Below are 853 nucleotides of genomic sequence, written 5' to 3'. Positions count from 1 at the left end.
CAGGTCTAGTTCTTTTTTTGTTTATTATTTTTCATATCTAATGGCCTAGGATTCTATCAACAGTATTACCTATGGTAGATTATGTAATGAAAAAGTTTGGAAAAAGGCAAGAGTAACGAGTAAAGATGGTCTGCAAATGCTATTGCAAGATCACGGACAGTTGGAAGATAACTGCACGATGAATGTGATATATAGAGATGTTTTTGAGAGCTTATAGTGAAAAGATAATAATAATAAAATATCTTAATTAAATTTATTAATTTATTAAAATTTATTACTATCAATTTAAAAAATTGACAAATTCTAGGTGCTAATGGGTAATGCATTCTTATTATACATTTATAGCTTGAAAATATTAGAATCATAAAAATTCGTATTATTTTATTCTCCTAATAAACAATTTTATAATTACGTTAATCATATAATTTTGTATACTAACATTAATATAGTATTATTTCAGGTATATATTTTGCAGGCATCAAAGGATAGTGTTGAGTTGTTATTTAGTGGGTTTAAATTATTTATTGTTTATTGGAGAACTTTTTACGTTAGAATTCTCTAATAATTTGTTGTTCATTTTCAGCTGATTTTGATATATTCTTACACATATAACAATTTATTGGTGGATTTATGTATTACTAGATTATTTATGGTCACATTCAATATATATGTCTGATTTATTGAAAAAAATAGATTAGTAAAATCGGTTAATAACTATTTTAAATAGTTAATACAATTAACACTAAATTAAGAAAAAACAAATAATGCATAACTCATTACTTTTTTATTAGTCAAATTATTATAATTCAAATTAATTTTAATAAAACAACTTAAAATTATAATTTTAACTTTA

Source organism: Arachis ipaensis, chromosome B08 (genome assembly GCF_000816755.2).
Source record: "Arachis ipaensis cultivar K30076 chromosome B08, Araip1.1, whole genome shotgun sequence".
Classification (NCBI taxonomy): domain Eukaryota; kingdom Viridiplantae; phylum Streptophyta; class Magnoliopsida; order Fabales; family Fabaceae; genus Arachis; species Arachis ipaensis.
This window is presented reverse-complemented; position numbering follows the sequence as displayed.